This window comes from Ambystoma mexicanum, chromosome 4q (assembly GCF_040938575.1).
Source record: "Ambystoma mexicanum isolate Mex_15411 chromosome 4q, UKY_AmexF1_1, whole genome shotgun sequence".
Lineage (NCBI taxonomy): Eukaryota > Metazoa > Chordata > Amphibia > Caudata > Ambystomatidae > Ambystoma > Ambystoma mexicanum.
Window position 1 is genome coordinate 598,380,619 of NC_090928.1, and position 21,638 is coordinate 598,402,256.

The window sequence follows — 21,638 nt, forward strand, 5'->3', positions numbered from 1 at the left end:
ATCGGCCCCTCGATGTTTCCCTTGTAATAAAGCATGTGCACTTTATATGTGATTTCGTTTTAATAATTTTCCTATCTGAGAAAGAACAAGTTGTTGGGCTAGCAGTAAGACAATTGATGAGAACATGTATTGTCATTTCTGCCAGGCCCCTACGGATGTAGATAACTTAAAACATTGGATACTAGAATACCCACACTTTGATATTCCTAGATCACAGCTATATGGGGATGATATGTCAATAAAATTGGATTATTTTATACATTTTATCTGGTTATGATTAACCCTTACTCACTTTTTAAAAGTCATACATTCTCAACCATAAGGTCTGGCCCTTAAAAATACATGTAGAGGCTGCCTGAAGTTTTATTTAGTGTCATTTTTCTTTCCGTGAAGTAGTTTTTAGAATGTTGATAATGTATGCAAAAGAATGTATATTAAGCAGATATTTTACCCTATGATGAAATGAAATTGACTGGATTTTAAATTTAGAGAATTCATATGACAAAGAATGTATATTGAGTAAATGTTCCAATTTGTAAGGAAATGTAATTGAGATGCTAACGATTTGTACATTTTAATCATGAATAAGGAAATAATGTAACTTTGTAAAAGTTGACTAATTCAACTATATACAATAAAAAAATTCAAAAATGTTAAAAAATATATTCTTCCAAGTATGTGCTCTGTGCTAGATTGTTAATGGATAATGAGTAAGAATAGTTGTAGGATCTGTGCAAGGGTAAGTTTTGAGCTTGAACGTTCCTAGATCAGCAGAAAATGCAGTTCCGAACTGTTCGTGAAGCATGGACCCATTCATGAAGTGTGGATGCGTTCGCCAACACGACATCCTACCACGCACGTTAGGTCATGTGACACTGTCCAGAAAGTCTGCAATGACGTCACACATTCGCAAACAAATCGGCGAATACAAAAACAGTGGGAAAAGTTGGAAAAAGTGTATAGAAGTTTTAAAAATGATGCATGAAGTTGGGGAATGACAGAGTGTTAAGATGAAACTGCAAATTGGACATAAATGTTGCTATATTGGGGTAAGTATGATATTAGTAAGTTGTAGGAAATTAGCGTTCACAGGTAAAAACCCATGAAATTCACTGAAAATACTTTGTTAAAGGGACGTTATGGTTAAGTTGCACTAAAAGAAACTTATGAAATTCACTGCAAAAACGTTAAGTGTCATTACTGTTAAGTTGCACTAATAAAAACCTATGAAATTCAGTGAAAAAACATTGTTAAATGGACTTTATGGTTAAGTCGCACTAATAAAAAGCTTTGAAATTCACTGAAATGTTTTGTTAAAGCGACATTATGGTTGCAAGTAAAACCGGAAAGCCCTAGAAATTCACCAGTTAAGATGAGCTAATCAACCATTACTCGCGTCACCATTGTGCACTGCTAAGACTAACACCCAGGACATGAAAGTTGACATCACAAATGTCATTGATGACATCACTGATGACATCACATATTAATTTAATTTTAATAACCAGTCCCTACAAGGGGTTGAGTTTATAATTGTAATAATCAGTGTTCTAATTCATGGGTAATTCATGGAATTAAGCGCAGAAGTGGCGCACGCGGCTGGCGCAGAGTGCGCGTGCGGCAGCTTGCGCCAGCCGCCTGAGCCAAAACCCATTTTGACGCACAGTGTATTCATGGATTTTCACATCCATAACCAGCCGTGGCGCAGAGCGTCGCAGCGACCCTGCAGCAGCGGCAGTTATGCCCCCAACCTTCCTCCGTGTGCCAAAACATTGCACAAATCCCCTACATGGTGCAAAGGCCAGTGGACCAGTATACAGCTCCCAACCATGAAAATGTGCTAAAAACGCCACACAGCCCTCACGTGCCAGCAAAATCGCATTTAAAACTCCCCGTGCACCCCTCGGAATACGTGTGCCCCGCTCGTGCCAGCGAAATCGAGTGTAAAACACCCTGCACACCCCTCGGAATACGCTTACCCCACTCACGGCAGCGAAATTGCGTGTAAAACTCTCTGCGCACCCCTCGGAATACGCGCACCCCCCTCGCACCAGTGAAATCACGTGTAAAACTCCCCGCGCATCCCTTGGAATATGCTTACCCCGCACGCACCAGCGAAATTGCATGTAAAACTCCCCGCGCATCCCTCAGAATACGCATACCGCGCTTGCGCCAGTGAAATCGCGTGTAAAACTCCCCGTGCACCCCTCCAAATACATGTACCCCCTTTGCGCCAGGTAAATTGCGTGGAAAAAGTGCCCCCATGTGGTGTGGGCTGCCTGTGGGGCATGGAGAGGGTGGATGGGCTGCCTGTGGGTCATGGACTGGGGTGATGGGCTGCCTGCGGGGCATGCCCAGGGGTGATGGGCTGCCTGTGGGTCATGGACTGGGGTGATGGGCGGCCTGTAGGGCATGCCCAGGGGTGTTGGGCTGCCTGCGGGCTATGGTCAGGGTGCACTGCCTGTAGGGCATGCCCAGGGGTGATGGGCTGTCTGTGGGGCATGTCCAGGGGTGATGGGCGGCCTGCGGGCCATGGACTGGGGTGATGGGCTGCCTGCGGGTCATGGTCTGGGGTGATGGGCTGCCTGCGGGTCATGGACTTGGGTGATGGGCTGCCTGCAGGTCATGGACTGGGGTGATGGGCTGCCTTTGGGGCATGCCCAGGGGTGTATGAGCTGCCTGCAGGGCATGGCCAGGGGTGATGGGCTGCCTGCGGGTCATGGACTGGGGTGATAGGCTACCTGCGGATCATGGCCTGGGGTGATGGGCTGCCTGCAGGTCATGGACTGGGGTGATGGGCTGCCTGTGGGTCATGATCTGGGGTGATGGGTTGCCTGCGGGTCATGGACTGGGGTGATGGGCTGCCTGCGGGGCATGTCCAGGGGTGATGGGCTGCCTGCGGGCCATGGTCACGGTGGATGGTGTGCCTGAGGGTCATGGACTGGGGTCATGGGCTGCCTGTGGGTCATGGTCTGGGGTGATGGGCTGCTTGCGGGTCATGGACTGGGGTGATGGGCTGCCTGTGGGGCATGCGCAGGGGGTGATGGGCTGCCTGCGGGACATGGACTGGGGTGATGGGCTGCCTGCGGGGCATTCCCAGGGGGTGATGGGCTGCCTGCGGGACATGGACTGGGGTGATGGGCTGCCTGCGGGGCATTCCCAGGGGGTGATGGGCTGCCTGCGGGGCATGCCCAGGGGTGATGGGATGCTTGCGGGCCATGGTCAGGGTGGATGGGTTGGCTGCAGGGCATGGGGAGGGTGAATGGGCTGTCTGCGCGTATTCCGTGGGTGTGCGGGGAGCTTCACACACGATTGGCCTGCCGCGAGTGGGGTACGTGTATTCCGAGGGGTGTGCTGGGAGTTTTACACGCGATTGGCCTGCCGTGCAGCAGGGTACGTGTATTCCGAGGGGTGCGCGGGGAGTTTAACACACGATTGGCCTGGCGCGAGCGGGGTACGTGTATTCCGAGGGGTGCGCAGGGTGTTTTACACGCGATTGGCCTGCCGCGAGCGGGGTACGTGTATTCCGAGAGGTGCGCAGGGAGTTTAACATGCGATTGGCCTAGCGCGAGCGGGGTACACATACTCCGGTGTGCGCGGGGAGTTTTACACGCGATTGGCTTGGTGCGAGCGGGGTATGCGTATTCCGGGGGTGCGTGGGGAGTTTTACACGCGATTGGCCTGGTGCGAGCGGGGTATGTGTATTCCAGGGGTGCGCGGGGAGTTTTACACGTAATTGGCCTGGCGCAAGCGAGGTATGTGTATTCCGGGGGTGCGCAGGGAGTTTTACAAGCGATTGGCCTGGTGCGAGCGGGGTATGCGTATTCCGAGGGGTGCGCGGGGAGTTTCACACGCGATTGGGCTGGCGCGAGCGTGGTAAGTGTATTCTGAGGGGTGCGCGGGGAGTTTCACATGCAATTTGGCAGTGTGGGCCCTCCTGGGTGTGACTCTCCCCCCTCCCAATGCCCTGCAGGCAGCCCACACCACAGTGAACCACCCTACACACCTGGGCATGCACCACTGGCAGCCCATCACCCCTGGGCATGCCCCGCAGGCAGCACATCACCCCTGGCCATAACCCGCCGGCAGCCCACATGGCACCATGCACTTGGGAGCCCTGACTCATGTCCCCCACCCCACCCCCATTGACGGGCACCTGCCAGCAGGCCACGACTCATGTCCTCCACCCCACCCCCATTGACGGGCACCTGCCAGCAGGCCCCGACTCATGTCCCCCACCCCCATTGACAGCAACCTGCCAGCAGGACCCGACTCATGTCCCCCACCCCACCCCCATTGACGGCAACCTGCCAGCAGGCCCGACTCATGTCCCCCTCCACACCAATTGACGGCAACCTGCCAGCAGGCCCTGACTCATGTCCCCCACCCCCATTGACGGCAACCTGCCAGCAGGCCCCGATTCATGTCCCCCACCCCACCCACATTGACGGCAACCTTCCAGCAGGCCCTGACTCATGTGACCCACCCCACCCCCATTGACGGCAACCTGCCAGCAGGCCCCAACTCATGTCCCCCACCCCAACCCCATTGACAGCAACCTGCCAGCAGACCACGACTCATGTCCCCCACCCTACCTCCATTGACGGCAACCTGCCAGCAGGCCCCGACACATGGCCCACCAAAGACCATGTCATAACAAAACAGGCCCATGGCCCTAATGCCAACCAAAATCCCCCCGACCCCCTAGTACAAGCACGCAACCATACACTGCACCCACTCCCAAATTACCCTTGCCAATGAGAGTCTGAAAAGAACCAGCATAGCCATGAATAAATGTACAACAGAGCCACACAGTGGCAACACATGACTGAGCCAATGCTCATAGAGAGATGCACAAAACCAATGAGAGTACACAACACCAATAATGAAGATATATGAAATGTATTAAAAACATAAAAAATGACATAATGAAAATCACACATACAAATGATGAAATAATGAAAGCAATACCAAAAATAAAGTAAAATCCAATGAAAAACAAAAATCCACGACATGAAAACTGAAAAGTGGCCTATCGCCAAAGTGCATATAAAGTCAATAAAAAACAAAAACACAAAAAACCATTGCTCTATGGGATGATGAAATAACGAAAGTATGTACAAGTCTGGTACTATTTACACTGAAAGTCAGAATTGTCCATGATCCCAAAACAAAAGGAAACCTACCAAAAAAACTATAAAATATGCAATTATATACAAAAAGTGGAGCAAAGTCTGTGGACCCCAAATAAAAATATAAACCAAAGGAAACCTAAAACTAAATAACTATATACAAAGGTGGCGGGCTAGTCTTACGGCATTGATGTCCCGGGCCAGGGCATCATCGAACTCCACTTCAACGTCCCAGAGGCGGGCCTCTTCCCTGGCCCGAGGTCTCGCAGGGATGCAGCCATGGCCTACTCCAAATAACTCCCTGTGAGTTGCCTCGAGGCCCTCAGTCCGCCTCAACGCCCGGTGCATGGAGATCTGCGCCCTGACCATTGTGAGCCATGCCACCTCCGCCTGCTGCTGCTTTGCATCTATCTGCTGGACCAACCGCTGCCACATGGAAGACACTCCCAATCCTGGGCCCGCCTGCCCTCTGGCCGATGCCTGCCCCTGTGATGTTGATGGCCCGAGCCATGATCGCTCCCACTCTGAGCCTGCTGCTGCCTCCAATGCCACTGCCTCTGGCAGCACAACGGCCTCCAGGCTGATGGAATCCTCTGGTGCCGCCGTGCAGGTGCTGCCCTGCTTGATGATGCCTGCACATATTCCATCTGCTGGGGTCCAGTTGGTGGGGTGGCCACCCCTGTTGGACCTCCGACTCCCGACTGTGGCAGGGATGTCTCCTCTACCAGCCTGGCCTCAAGCTCAGAGGCAGCTCCACAGGGGGCCCAGGTGATACTTTGGCGGGAAGATGGCACAGAAGACGACTAGCGCATAGGGGGTTCAGTTGAGGAGGGGGTCGCAAGAGCCTCCAGCACACGGATGAAACCAGCGTCGGCGACCTGTCCTAGTAGGGTGACGCGGTCAATGAGGTATTCTAAATGTCATGCATTGTCCTCACGAGAACCCTGCACGTCATCCCAAATACCACGTTGGTGCAAGGCCATCCCAAAGAGGACAGGCTCAACACGGTCCGGATTGCAACATCAGCAGGGATAGGAAGGCCAGTTGTTGTATGCGCATCCCCTCCCTGAAAACGGGTCTGGACGAAGGCATCCCGGCTGGTGCTGGATGATGAAGTCACAGGATCGAGGACAGGATTACACGCAGGCACCTCCGCGGCGGCCTGTGCTGCCTCCTGTCCCTGCCCCTGTACTGCACCACTAGCACCAGTGGAATCCCCCCTCCAAGCCCCGTGCGTGGAACTTCCACTGCCTCCTCCTCAACCGAACCCCCCACCAACCTGGATGACTCCATGCCATCTTCCTCCATAGGCCCGTGTGGGGGCTCAGCTGCCCCTACTGCTGCTGAGGAGTCCACCTCCAACCTCCACCTCTGGGGCCTTCCCTTGGCAGCTGCGGCCATGGATGCGGCACCAGGCTCCTCACAAGGGTCCTCACTCAGGCAGGGAGAGACAGAACACAGGCATCAGGGAACTGTACAATGGTCGGATACACACATGACAGTTGCACATGAGTGGCAGTGTCAAACTTCACAGATGGCATCACACTCCCCAACACTCATCATTCTTTACTTCTGACAAATACATGCTATGCTTCTCATAGGGCACTATTCTATGGCCGTTAAAAGGACGGTATCTCAGGGAACCTTGAGGGTACGAATCTGAATAGTTTTTAGAAACGTGTTCGTTACTTCCCTGGGATGCTTGCTCTTTGCAAATGGGAATAAATCAAATGTTGATTCTGTTAGGCCTTTGGATAGATTGTCCCATCCTTTTCAGTCTTCAAGTTTCTTTTAAAAAAGACTCAGATAGGCATAAGGATGCCACGCCTCCTTCCTACATCGTTAATCACAGCCCCGATTCAGTTTCTCCCTGCATACAGAGGAATGGTACACGGTCAATGGGCGACTTTTTAAGGTTGCGCCAATGTTGCGAATTTGACTAGTGAGAACAGACCTTTGTATGTAGGCAAACCTGTCTACTTTATTTGCGGTAATATAGCATTTCCATGGTTACCCAGGGACTGAAAGAGAATTCGTTATTTAGGGATTTTTGTTACCGGGGGTATTCACTATTAGTACTGTCTGATCTGATGGCAATAGATATTTCTGATAGTGATTCAGGGTGCATGGACGATAATGCATGGAATTGTTCGCAAGGAGATCAGAAGTAGTTTAGCACTTGGCATAGGCCAAAAGTGTCACAGGTTTCCTTTGTTCTCACCTGTTTTTGCTGCCTTGCGGGATCCTTCGCTGGGGTTTTCTTCCGTGTTGTTCGGGTCTTGTATAAGCCCGCCCGGCCGTCGTCGGATTCCCGGATTCGTTCAGCTTCTTCGTCCGGGACCAGGAACTCCAGGAAGTCCAGGAAGGAAGGCCGCACACGAGAGCGGTCTGCGCGGAACGCGGATGGAATACAGGTACAATGGGGAGGAAGGAGAAGGAGAAGGAATGGGTCCGGGAATTCGAGTAGCAACTCAGTTCCAGGAGCACGAACTGCGATGCATGTCTAGCCTCAGCTAACGATAGCGTTGAGACGCGCGGAGCAGCAGGGGCGTGGTTCCTTTATGGAACGTGCTGCATGGACGTAAAGGTTGATAGACCGCGTTCTGTGAATTCGGCCATGTTGGGTGTACTACAGCGAGTAACCCCCGACGTGCCAGGGACCAGGAGGACCAAAAGGGGCGTGATCGATGGATCATGACAAAAAGGAGGGTTTGTCAAACTAGAAATTATATCATGCCTCCTATTGCATTGAATATATGTATATTGGCCTACGCCAAGCTGCTCGTGAGCTACTTGTGAGGAAATTCGTGTTGCAAGGTCCTGACCCTAGAATCAATGTAAACCGCCATTGTAGGTTCTCTCTCTCTGTAAAGTCACCCTGTGAGTTAAAATGGTGGACAGTGTTTTTCTGTTTGTACCTTGGCCGTCTTGACCTCTACATGCAAGTTAATGTTTAAACTGCCATAGGCTAAATGTTAGGATCATGTAATGAGACCTTGTCCTTCATTGACCTGTAGATCAAGGATTACCTGTGTCAACGAAACTGATCCATGAACATATATTAACTGCAATGTCGTTTGAATAATTGAATGGGAACGCCTGTTTAACTACATTGTATAAACTATGTCCTAAGGCTTAATGTTAAACCTAGAGAATACACTGTTGCCATTATGACTTGTTGATGTGTAAACCAAAGATGAACTAGATACATATAGACGAACAAATTAGAAATGAACCTTGCACGAACCCTAGTCCCGTGTATGATTAACCTGTAGAAGGCTGGACATCGTTACAAAAAACTGTATAAATACGCTGATGTCCAGATGGTAATTTCTGTTCACTGCCCACATTGAATTGCTGGTATTCTCTGTGGTGTACCGACGGCCAAATAGCTATTTGTGTACTTTGTTTTGTAACTGTTCAGTTTTGCAATAAAGATTCTGGGACTCTTTACAAGCCTGTGTTGGTGTATTTCTCTTTGCATGGTGTAAAAGCCTTGATATTTGTATTTTTCTATTCCACAGTTTGGTGTGACAACCATTTACACAAGGGCATTGGACTTTCGTCATATCTGTGGCCTGTCTGCTGCTGTACTACTTCTGGTAACACCCCTAGTGGGGATTATGGATATTTTCTCCACGGCATTTCTGCAATCATTTTTGTGAGTACATAATTGAGCTGTCCTTTTATTGATGTTGATTGTGATGTATGTTCATTTCTTGCCTGTATACGTGGTTGATGTACTTCATGCTGTAGACGGTAGCCTGCACCCTTTAGCTGTCAAAGTCACACTGATGGTGGGAGGGGGCCGGGTGGTGACAATGTCAAGTTGGTACATGTTGAGTTCAGCCCCTGGGGATTGTGGCAAAGGAGGATGCATTAGGAATGTGACCCAAGAGGCACAACTCACGGTCCAGTCCTCACCTGAGATGTCCGCCTATACTACTTCTATGCTCCGTTCTGTTTAGACGGCACGTTGTGTCTGTCTTCCCCCTTGGAATTTGATGCTGCCTGACGGCGAAGTTTTCATATTGGACTACGGCTCTTTTACTTGTTTTTCACACTCTGGTGCTTTTAGTCCCTGTTCTTCTTCCTGCTACTGTCCTTGTTGCGGATCTGACCGCCCGTCTCTTGGGCAGTTATTTCCACGTACTCTTACACTGCCTCGGTTTGCCTCAGTACACTTTTGTTCAACAGAATCTCTCTGTCACTCCTCCTGTCTTTCATTTATTACATCCATGCCTTTATGTTGACTATTTACTTTTACCAATGCTATTCAACTGTTGTGGCTCTTAACTTGCTGTCAGCTGTTTCCCGCTATCTCGCATTCTCTGTGCCTTTCCAGACTTGTGCTGTCTTTGCCTTTCTTTGGTCACGCTATCAAGGATTGACTGGGTTTCAGCTCACCATCCAGTTGTGCCAGCCTCCTTGGTTATTTTCTACTCATGTTCCACCTCTACCTGTCAGGGTACAGAACCTGGGGTTGTGTGGGAGGAGGTCAGATGTAAGTCTCAGAAATGGCCCAGTAACAAGCAGCATAAAGACACACACACAGAAAACTGTCCAGCCTCATTAAAGGCTTTTATGCCCTTTCTGCAGGAAAAGGAGCCTCCAGAATACCTTAACCAGCAGACACCGACCCAAGAACTACAAAACCCTGGCCACGTTGGGTGGGGCACACGTGTGCATGCGTGTGCGAGCAGAAGCACGGGGCTTGTGCTCAGATGTCCGACAGAAGCAGATGTGTTTCCAGGAGCTCCAAGCAAGGTGAGCAGAATGAGGGGCCACGCACCAGCCGACCTTCCTCCCGGCCCCTCGCACATGCAAGCTAAGTAGCGCCAGTGCTGGGGAGCTTAGCCAGGCGTTGGGGAAGATGTGCACAGTACAGCTAAACCGCGCTAAAGAGCAAATGCCAAGAAGCTTTCCAAGTTGTCAGGGGCACATGGAGGGGTCGTTGCCCATATCCTCGAGTCCCCCCTGCTCCATAGAAGCTAAGTTATTAGCGCAGTAGCGTACCTAGCCACAAACTAATACAGCGCAAGGGGGGGCACCCAACAACGCACAAACTCGAGTACAGTGCATATCATTAGCATATGCAATTTGCCACGTGCCCTACCTATAGAAATCCGCGGCTGGCAGAACGCAACTTGCACTGAAGTCGCACCTCGTCACACGCGGCTACCAGCTCACCCAAGGCCCATTCCATCATGTGTGATTCTTGACCGATGGTTTTCCGTTTACCGCGGGGACACGGGCGGCTGCCTTACTGCATTGACAGTGTATGAACCATCACGGGGGCAAGCAAAAGTACACGAACGAAGCAGCAGACAAGAGTGCTTGTTTGGGGAGGAGTCACTAAGTTCGAGGCATGAATGGTGTTATGTGTGTGTGCGGAAAACACACACAGAATAGTAACTCACGCTCTCTTTGCAGCACTGAACTGCTCCTGTTACCAGACCTGATAGTGCGCAGGCAGGAGGCCAGCACTCACCCCAGAGATAAGTGTCTATTTGGCTCACCTTTGTGCCATTTTGTACAATGTGCATGAAGAACATGGTTTCTCTGATTATGTGTAATTGTCAATTGTTGTATTTTGTCTTTTGTCTACTTTCCCTTGCCCATCCACCTTCTCTCTCCTGACCCTCTTTTCGGTTATCCTAAATAACGATGCCTATCCAACCACTGGATCCCTAACCCTCTTTCCACGCCGGGGTCTCGGAGGCCTGTGTAAGTTTGACCTTGCATGTGTCCAGACCGCGGCGGGGGTGTTTGGTTCATGCCACTCCTGCACCTGGAGACCAGAGCTGTGACACTAACCATCAGTTGTGGCATCCTCATTGATTATTGTGTACTGAAATTGCTACCCATCCTGGTGAACCATTGTTCCAGTGTGCTACCTTGGTAGTTATTCTATCATTGTGCTTGCACATGTGCTTGGCCATATTCAGCAACTTCAGGTCATCTACTGGAGACTCTTCGAGGGTTTTTTGGTCTCTACAGGCTTTTTCCCTGGTTTGGTGGTTTGGCTCCTTGGAGTTCTCTGCGATTTGCTATTTTTACCAGTCAAGGTCGACTCTGAGGGGGCTGGACCCTATTTACACAAAAGGAAGAACAAGGAAACCAAGGGTAAGGGGGATCCTGAAGCCAGGTGGATGAGAAGGAAGTAGCCAATGAACCCCACACACAGTTCTAGGTCATGGTGATGAGTAAATGAGGGAGGGCTTTTTGCTGTCGGACAGGACGCTTGGGCTGCAGTGTTTGGGCACTCTCTGACATTGTCATTTTGGGGTACTATGTACATGATGTGTTTTGCTGGTCAATGGATGTTCCTGTGTTGGGTTTATTTTTCAGGTGTCAGGGGATTGTTGTGGTTTGACATACTGGGGTGTACACATGGGCAATGTTCACATGTGATGTGTACAGGACACTGAGGGTCACTTGATTTCACATGCATGTATTGAGTGCATGTCCCTACTGACACACACAATTACAAAATGCTCCACGACACATACCAACACCCTTCAATGCCCACATGTGCACACAGATTGCCTTCTCTGGCATGATGTGTCCCTGCAGCCCATGATCACTTACCAATTGGGGATCGTGTACATGCGTCACTGGGTTATTTTTGTTGCTTGTCCTTTTTATATGATGCCCAAGGTGTATCCCCAACACAATGGCTGCTCATTGTGCTGTGTTCTGAGCGGTGTGTTGCAGGAGACACACACAGCACACACGTTTGGGATTTGCAGAATTGGATTGGCCAATGTGCATGCCAACAGACATTCTGTCTTTTGTTGATGGTACCGCTGGTGGCATGCATTTGTGTATGACTTTGTATGTGCATTCTCAGGGTGGTAAGGTTGTGACAGTTGAGGGTCTCTGTCATCATTGATTTTGTAACCTGGTATGTGCCAAGCCTGTGTGCACTCCACAGGGGTGGGAGTTTAGGTGAAAAATGTGGCCACAAGCTGGGTCCGGGCTGCCTCGTCAAGTGCCCTTTTCCCTGCCATGTGCAGCGCCTGTGCCTGTGGTTGGGGATGTGGGGGCACCACCATGTCCACCGGTACACCCTGCCGTGTTGCAACATTGTGCAGGACACATGCTGCCACAATGATCCTGCACACTAGTGGGCGTGCATATAGTAGCTGGCCGCCAGAGCGGTCATGGGAGCGGAAGCGTGACTTGAGCACTCCAAATGTGTGCTCCACAATGCCCCTGGTTGCAATATGGGCAGCGTTGTATCTTACCTGGGGTGGTGTGGTGTGGTGGGGTTCCGTATTGGCGCCATCATGTGGTTGCTCAGAGGGTAGGCACTGTCCCCTGGGGAGGTGAGGATGGTTGTCATTAGTTGGGTTTGTGTATTTGTCTGTGTGTGACATGCATGCATGTGCACAGACATTTGTACTCACCAATGAGCCATGTGTCGCCATGCTTCCCAGCTTCCAGGTCCCGGCTCAGGGCGGATGTTCTGTATATGAAAACTGTCATGGGTAGACCCAGGATAGTTTGCATAGACAGAGGTGATGATTCCATGGGCATCGCATACAACCTGTACGTTGATGGAATGCCAGTGCTTGCGGTTGCAGTAGATGTGCCCACTGGCGCTAGGTGGACTTAGGGCCACATGGGTGCAATCTATGGCACCGATCACTTTGGGTAAGTGTTCCAACCTGTAAAAGTCCTGGACCACGTCCTGCCTTTCCGCAGGTGTTCTGGGCATGTATATGTGCCTGCGGACTGAGGGGCGCGCAGTTATGATTGCCAACACCTGGTGTAGGCAGCGTGACTGCATGGGCTGTGAGACACCCCCAGCTATGGCAGTTGTCTGCTGAAATGACCCAGTGGCCAAAAAATGCAGGACATTGAGCACCTTTTCCAAGGGGCTCAGTGCTTGAGAGCACAAGGTGGGTGATGTGAGGTCATCCTCCCACTCATTGACCAGGTCTAGGATGATACGAGGTGGAAACCTATACCTGCCATAGACCTTGTCATCAGGCATCCCAAAAAGGCTGGTCCTGGGCAAAAAAATGCAGGGCCTGGCTATTCTCCTCCTCCTGCGGTGTCCCACGATCAGTTCTGCGAGAAATGGGACATTGATCGTAGCTGTATATGCGTGTTTGTTGTTTGTGTGCACTTTTATACTGCGCAGGGACGCTTCCGCCTGCCTTTCTGTGGCGGACGTGTTTATGCCTGTGCGTGTCTTTTGGCGTGCGTGGGTTTCCCGTATTCGATTCCATGAATATGTGTTGTTCCCTCGCGTGTGGGCGTTCCGTGTATTTCCCAGCAGTACTTCCCCAGTTACGCCCTCATTTTCACGCGTTGTTCCCCATTCCACGTGTTCCGCCCCCTTTTTGGTGTGTGCGCTACACGTTGTGCGCTTTCACTGTGCATGTCGCGCACAGCGTTCACGATGTCGCTGTGACGGGTGCGTCCGTGTGCGCCACGTGCAAATTTGGCGCACATCCCGGGAAAAACACACGCAGGGCCTTCCATGAATCACGCACGTGCGCTAGTTTTTCACGCTTGCGCCAGCGTGCGCCACAAATTTCAGCGCACATTTATTGTATGAATCGGCACATAGTCTTTTTCAGATGGTAAGCATGAACCACTGGGTCCCATCACCCAGGCTGGGCCTCTCCAACTGACATACACTGGAACCTTCACAACCGCCATTCCTGAACTCACAGCCAAACATTCTTTCAGACACCAACATTCTCTCATGCATTCCCTAGCACCTGCATTCACACCAAGTACGATACAACACATTTTCTTCACACACACACAAATCCACAAAAGGAAACCTACAGGGAAACACTCATATGGGGGCTTTTTTGTGAGAGAGGGATGTGCCTCCAACAGCAGACACTCATTCTTACGGAAGTTGTCCCCCCTTTCTACCCATACTCTATAAACGTCAATGGGAAGGCACCCCCCCTTATTCACTTACACACCTAACCCATCCCTCACTTCACTTTAACTCTGCCATGTCCAAAAGTGTGATCCAAAAATACCAGTGACCCCCACCTCACACCGGAGGAGAGGTCCCACTCCATACTATACATACATTTGGCGTGGTGTCGCCACAAACCCGTAACCCCCCTCAAACAGGGGGGTTACAAACCATAGCATACATACCTCACACAAAATCGTACTCAAGGGGCACACACCACTCACTCCTGCCACACTCACATGAGGACATCTACCAAACCACACCCACTCTTGAGATACACTCACCAAGACATTTTACCATTTTGCAATGCCCAAGAAATGCATTTGAAAACATCTATTAACCTGAAATTCATTTAACAGCTAAACTAGCCCATACTCTTTTAAGTGCAAACATTGTTCATCTTCCAATGCTGATGAATCTACAACCCAAAAGTCGTTAGCTGAACTCAACTGGACACCTGAAAATTCTCAAAATGCGTTAGTCCCTTGCATTTCTCATATCACTTTGCACTTTTCTTAGGTTTACTGCTTTGAACAACTGTGAGTAGTCCAAATCCTCTAAATCCTTGTTGCAGGCACAAAACAAAAAGCTACAATGTACAATTTAAAACACAAAAAAACCCAATCCATTGCCTCAACCAAAGACCTGCTGGGCAACTCTAATGCTTTCCTATGCATTTAAAAGACACAAGACCCATGGTCTTTTAACTACTTCCCATGACTTCTTAGTATACCACAGCCAATCGATCATATGCAATATGCAATTAACATTACCACTGCAGTGCAGACACTGTTGAACTGTCTCATTGACCCGTGTACATGTAAAAGACACAAAGGATACAAACCGTACGCTGCACATGCTGCTCCCCCATCTTCCAATGACACGACATCAGATTTGCGGGAAATCTGCTTCCCCATTCTTGCATTATAGTACCTTATGTTCAGCAGTAAACTGAAATTCGAATAGTTCTTCTCGCGACACGAACGCCCACTCTGATGCCCCGCTCCTTGAAAGGAAAAAAAAACAGTTGCTCCAAATACACGTTAGACATCTTGCCACCAGCAATTTAGATCTGAGCTGGCGCGCGGACACATCCCCGCTTCAAAAGCACATTCAACTTTACTGCCACCAGAATTTCGGGTCCTGAGCCGGCGCGCTGGAATACTCCTGGGCTTCATAGATCAGCTTGAGACACTCAAGGTCAGAACGCTCTGCTGCCTTATGAAGGTGTCCTTCTCTAGATGTCTGACTCCATTCAGGACAACGCAGACAATGGAGTCATTCGGTCCTCGCTGACTCCTTCACCAGCCAACTGACGTCACCATTTGCCTGGAGGACCTCGACTGTCGCAGATCTCCGCCGCTCCAACTGTCACCCACACGGCTCTCTCTCCAAGGTGAGCTTCTTATGCTCCTAGCTCAGTGTAGTTAACATAGGCATCCACTCGAATAAGGAACCCACACCACTTCTAGGGTATTCCCTGCTCTGGAGCTTGCTCATTTTGTTACCCTGCTGTTGGGCATAATATCTCCTACGGGTATGCCGCTTCTGAGCCTTCCTCTTATCCAGTGTGGGTTATGGGGAACACAGCAGCACTAACCTTCTCCGTGGAGCTTGGAGTTGGAGCGCTGCTCCTCTTATTTCATTCTCAGTACATGCCCCTGGGGTATCCCAAGACTGTATCATTCCCGAATGCACCAAGGAGCAACCCCGTTCCCTGGCCCTGGGTTTCTTCTTGGGTCGCAACTCAACACCAATTCTATAGTAGGTGGCCCTTTTTGCGGATCTATTAATGTCTTCGTGACCTGAAGACTACCCTTCTCTTCGCTGGGCACAGCTCCCCCTAATCCTTGCTCTGCAGTTGCCAAAATGTACTGCAGCTCTCCCTATTTCTTGTATCAGGGATATCCTGGGCTGAAGCACCCCCTTTTCTTGGCCCTGGGTAATGGGACTTACTTGTGTGGCGGCAGTGGTTCCTTTCCTTCTTCTCTGCACTCCCCCGCAGCAGACAGGTCACCTTGATCTTCACTTTTGCCACACAGGTTCTTTTTCTTTACTCAAAAGACAGACTCGTCACCAGTGTAATCATCACAGCTCCTTAGTCATCTTGGGTATGTTCCATTGGCCAGCTTTATTCCATATCACACAAAGTGTCTTTAAGATAGTAAACCTGAACCACTGAGTCCCACCACCCTGGGCTGGGGCTCTCCAGCTGACATACTGTGGAACCTTCACAACAGGCATTCCTACACTCACAGCCAAACATTCTCTCAGGCACACCAACATTCTCTTATGTATTCCAAAACACCTGCATTCACACCAAGCACGATACAACAATAATGTTGGAAACAAGATTTTAGGGGATTTGGGAGAGTGATGGGATCATGGCATCCAGCAGCAGGCATCACCCCTTCGGACCACTCCATGTCTCGGATGAGGAGAACACTGCAGTGGTCCAGATGCAGTTAATCCTGACACAGGATACAAACACAGGAGACACTCTGCCCACAGACTCACGGCATCATGATGTCAATGTTTATGTCCTATCTCGGTGCTGGTGTTGGAAAGTGTGATAGTTTTTAACTAATCCATGGATCTCTCAAGAGAACTGGACAACATCTGCAAGGTGTCAGTGTTGGCATGGGCAAGCCAATCACTCCTTCTAATTTGCCCCTCCTGCTGAGTTATACACGTAAAGTAGTTGCTATTAATATACACCCCAGTGTTTCCTCGAAGCTTTGCCTTTGAGCGGCCACCCACCCTCCATCTTTATGGTGAGCACAGAAAATGTACATGTTCAAACACCAGAAAAGGCACAGCTCCATGATCAGTCTATTTTTCTGTGTACAATACAAATTACTTTGTACATTTAGGTTTTGTTGCTCTACCTTAAAGATAAACAACAGAATGTACCCCTGCACCCTCTTCCTAGAATTTGACGGTGAGATTACAAAGCACTGTGGGAATTGAGATGCCTTTCTTAGGAAATCTACATACCCACTATTGTCAATTCTCTAGGTTTCCTGGAGTTGAGTATCACTTTCAATGGGAATCTTCTTTGTAGTGAGTATAGAGTTTGAGGATGCTCGTGTGCATGGCCTGGCAACAGACAGCCTGTACAGATAGACTTCTGAGTACTGCAATGAGGGTGAGTTTGAGGCAGTTCTTTCCTTTCCACGTGCTTGCTGGGAGCGTCAGTCCTTCCAGCTGGATATCATCACTGACAAGGTATAAAATTGTGCATATTAATCTTATGTGCATTACAGAGTGGAGGGAGGCGACATTGGCATGTGTATTCAGGGTTCATGTTGAGTTTCCCTCTGAAGCTTTGTAGACATTTGAGATTCTTTTAATGGATTTTGTTAGGGCTGCAACATGAGCACTCCATACTTGACCCCATGCTTCTTATCATTAGGAATTGAAACACACTGTTCTGATCAGTTGTGCTTCTTCCTTTGCATTCTGGGACGACTCATTGTCCTGGATTGATAATATGTACATCACAACTACTATCTTATCAATATACCCTACACAAAAGAGCAAAAGTGGAATTTTGACTCCATGCACATTCCGTCCCTAACTTTGCCTATTGAAACTCCAAACAAAAGACAATACTATACTGCATAGTACTAGTATTATCCGGACCTATTGGATTTGAGAATGCGTGTTTATTTAATTTTAGTGCCACAAAATCTATGCTTCATAATTCAGCTGATGTTTCCCAAAGTGTGGGTGAGGGGATGTTCTGCGATCCATTCGGCCACTGCAGGAACAGAAGGATATTATAATGGCCTTGTACCACTCCCACAACTGTAGGAAAAGGCGGGGCAACCCTTGGGCGGTAAGGGACTCTCAGCTAAATTAGCAAATATGTCTGTATTTGCTATTGGGCCCCATACCTATCATGGTCACAAATACGCTCTCTTGGAGTAGGAATTACTTCAGAATCATGGATACGAACTACTGATTCCGTTATGATAACACAATGACTTAAAAAAAAATGTGATCATTGAAATACATGCAGCCATGTTTTAATCAAGCTCCTTTGTTACCATCTCACTTGCTGGCCTGAAATCAGGGCTTCCACCTGGGTGCGCCCTATGCAGAGTTACTTTTAAGAAATAATGATAGTGTACACTAGGGGGCTGCCATGAGTGCCTTACCTGCTACCTGGTTCATTGAGAATGGCCAGAGCCATACTTGCTGCCTGGCAAACACAAGCCCGAGGTGATGTGAATATAAATGTAGAGTGCGGTGCAGGAAAGTAGGTAACCCTCTTTTGGGGGTACCCCTCAAGAGGGGCAGTGATCAGAGGCATCGGCCTCTCTGCACTTCTGCTGCTGCCCCGGGTTCAAGATTTTAGAGCACCTCACCCGCCGATCTTTAATTTCCTAGCTGTGCTATGTTTGAATAATTACTTTATTGTTTAATATTATTGTATCCATTTTTTTTTAAATAATTGATCGTTATGTTAACTCTTCACCTCTACATGACACCTGTCAAATGCTTATCAACTGTTTTTTGCTTTAAATAGTTCTATGTGTTTTGATCAACTACACCTCGTTGGCGTTTAATTCGTGTTGGTCGTACAAGTTTGTTTTTCTTTCTAATAGGGCCCCAATAACCTTTCTCCCCATACACCACACACACACATCACAACATATACACACACACATATTTTGGTTGCATGATCAAAATGAATTAAAGTAAATATCAATGAGGTAAGTCGAGTTGATGAGTACCCCTTTCAATGTAACTCTTTTTATAATGACCAAACATACAAACAAAGGCAATAGTGGATTCGAGACGAGGGGTGGTCCCTGTATGCTTTTCCTCAACCTTGAAGGGGGCTCCCATCTCCCTAACCCAGTCTCCCTACTCCTAAGATTCTTTATGCAGTATTGATTCACTACAGACATGGCTTCACTACTGTCTTAGTGTGCCCTACTCTGTGGAGGCCTAAATGCCATATCCTTATCTGTCTATCCCTCTGGGACTTTGTAGGTGACCTAAACAGGGTAGCTTGTTCATCTTGTCATACCCTTGCTCTCTGTCAATGGCTTTGCAACAGTTGTTCCCGTTATTCCCTCTGCTTCCCCTATCCACTTTTCCTCTGGACATTACTCCTTCTCTTCACTGTTCACTGATTCCTACCTCCACCCCATGTCAAACTCCTGATCTACTCTGCCTCTCACTCCACCTATCTCTACTCTACCCTCCTGATCTTACTCTGCCTCTCACTCCTCCTATCTCTCCTCTGCCCTCCTAATCTTACTCTGCATCACACTCCTCCTATCTCCACTCTCCTGCTCCCTCTTGATCTTACTCCCACTCTCACTTCTACCTCTACTTCCTTTGCTCTTACTCTCTCTCACTCCTCCTACCTCTAACACACCTCTCTCCTAATCTTACTCTTGCTCTCACTCTTTCTCACCTCACACAAAGACATAACAACATTGATTCTACTCTCTCAATCCCAACACCTTCTCTTTCTCCTAACATTTCAGTACTCTCTTCCAACTCCTCCTCCACCTCCACCTGCTGCACACTTCCCTCAGGTCTCTTGTTCCTCCTGCACATCCTATGACCTCACCCGAACACCTCTTACTGAAGACTGACTTTCCTGGGGTTACATTGTCTTCCCCTTCCTGTCTCGAATGTTCCCTAGGCTCCCAATAAGTACTTGGGTCAGTTGTTTACCTGGGCCAATCTCTGGTTTGTCTATGTCAAACACCTCCTAGATCCTCCCGTTGTGGGCTAGGATTCTTCCTGGGAGTCTTGATCAGGCTGTTTAGCCCCATCCATGTTTAAGCGTCCATTTCCTTCCAGCTTGCCATCCATTCTCTAGCATTGTTTGCTCTCTTTTGCCCTCCTGTATCTGGTAAAGCACTGTTCATTATGGCTCTTGGGGAGTGTTTTGTGGTGCTCTATGCTGGCTCCACCTCCACTGCTAATGCTACACTGCTACTCTATTGGTAGTTTGGGCACCTGCTGATAGGCATTGGGTCTCCCATTCACCTTCTGGACAGGCGAAGAAAGTACATTTCCCACAAGACAACCATTTTATTCTTCGGGTCTGGGCCAGGTTTTGGCTGTTGGACCCAGGTGCATTGTGATACTTGTAGTCCCTGTTGTTGATTTCTGGATGGTGCTTCTGTCTGGGGTCCATTAGCCATTCCAGCGATATGAGGATGGTGGTGCTTGCTGTTCGCTGTAAACGCGGGGTCTTGTTTGGGTAATCCGGGACGCTCCTGCTATAATTCTGGGGAACCACCTGAAATGTTAAAGAAAATACCCGGCGAGGACACAGACTGCTATCTCACCCGACCTCTTGTGTATGTCTGGCTCTGGCATCGGCCATAGAGGTCACCTACCCAGCTTGGGAGGAATCCTTGGCCCCCATTGACACTGATTGATTGGCTTCTCTTAGAGCCAATCAATCAGTGCTTTGTTATTGTCTGTGGTTCCTGAGGGTGTGGTGGATTGGTGTCTTGCTCTCTGTTTGGCCAACTGCCAAAATGGAGTTGGATATTACCCAGTTCTACCTGCGTGGTCAGGCCGCAGTCAGAGGGGAGTGCACTGAAAAGTATATATCTTAGTTTGATTTCTGGTTGAGGGCAGCATCTACTGTGGTTAGAACTGCCAGTGTACCAGGCAAGTGATGCTTCCTGGTCATGGGTGGCCACCTACGCCTGATTTTATCATGATGTGCCCATCCACATATTACATTTTTTGATTTATGATTGTATTTTTATTATAATGTGCATCCATACCTTATGCAAGTAGTACACGGTCGCTACATGAGTGTATGTGTGGTTGGAATATGATATAGATGCATTAAATATACCCAAATTATAGGTCTTTTATAGCGCATCTGCCATTTTGGTGACCTTGTAGCATGCTGTCCGTTAAGGAAAAGGTGGTATGTTAGTGGATTATTAATGGCAGAAAGGGGGAGATAGGAGCAAAAACTGAGGTATTGATGAGTGCAGGCCAGAAGTGCTCTTTTCCTGAGTGCGAGTCTGATTCTATGGTTTTGGCCCTCACAGTAGAGTATGCCTTGTATGCAGAGAGGACAGCTCAAGGACCGATAAATTACAGTGTTGCAATGTCAGATTATTCATCGGTTTGGTGGGAGTGTGTGATAGGAGGATAACCCACCATGTGCCGCACCATTACCGTTAAAGGGAAATATGAGTTGCCTATCAAGTGAGAAGGTTCATGGGTAGGTGGGGGTCTTTGGGTTTGTTGATTTAAGTGTGATTTTTAATGAACATACAGCACTTCATCAATTATACCGGTTTTTGCACTCCAGCGAAACAAACTCATTTCCATTTGTGGCTCTACAGAAGAATCGAAAAATGTATTGGCAAACAGTTGAGGTTAAATAAGTACTTATTTACTTTCCATGCAGTTCTGCAATAGCCATAAAGGAAATCAGTGACATGCATTCTCCAATCAAAAGACTGCCATGCGGAGACCCTGATTGCCCCAAGAGCAAATGCCCCCCAGGTATTAATGATAAAACAACACATTTTCAGTATAGCACTTCA